This window comes from Nicotiana tabacum, chromosome 1 (genome assembly GCF_000715075.1).
Source record: "Nicotiana tabacum cultivar K326 chromosome 1, ASM71507v2, whole genome shotgun sequence".
Lineage (NCBI taxonomy): Eukaryota > Viridiplantae > Streptophyta > Magnoliopsida > Solanales > Solanaceae > Nicotiana > Nicotiana tabacum.
In genome coordinates, this window is record NC_134080.1 from 128,301,299 (window position 1) to 128,302,092 (window position 794).

Genomic DNA, 794 nt, shown 5'->3' on the forward strand with positions numbered 1-794 from the left:
CTATTTCCTCAGCCGTGAACCTCATCTTCTTCTTCTTCAGTGTATCTTGGTTCGACGAAAGTTTCATATAAATCCGCCAATGGCCAAGGCAGTTTCCAACCCTCATTCTTCTTCTTCTTTGCCCACTCTTCATCTTCTGGAGTGGGTTGAAAACCTATCCCGAAAAGTTTCTTAGTGGAAGGCAAAGTGATGGGTTCCGTTATTCCCTGCAGGGTTCGCCCGAGTCCTTTCCCTGGCCTGAATCCGTGTCGGATCATCTCTTTAGCCACCATGATCGAGGAGTTAGACAAGAAAGGTTGGGGGCAAGGTCTTCCCTCTTCATACTGCTCTACTAACACAATTTCAAAAGCTTGATAGACCGTGTGTTCGCTCCCTTCTCTTGGTTCAAGTTATGGGATGGATGGGTCCCGATAAATAGCCTGCTCGTCTTCTCCGTGGACCATAATTTCCCGGTCTTCGTACTCAAACTTCACCATTTGGTGAAGAGTGGAAGGCACAACTCCTGTCGCATGAATCCAAGGTCTGCCGAGGAGAAAATTGTAGGACGTATCCATGTCAAGCACTTGGAAAGTTATTTCAAACTCCACCGGCCCTATGGTAAACACCAAGTCTATTTCCCCAAGGGTGTCTCTCTTGATGCTGTCAAAAGCCCTTACGCAGACATTATTGGGGTGGATTCTTCCGGTCCCAATTTCCATTCTCTGTAGCGTGGAGAGCGGACAAATGTCAAAACCTGAACCCCCATCTAACATTACCCGCTTGACATAGTAGTCTTCGCATTTAACTGTCAGATG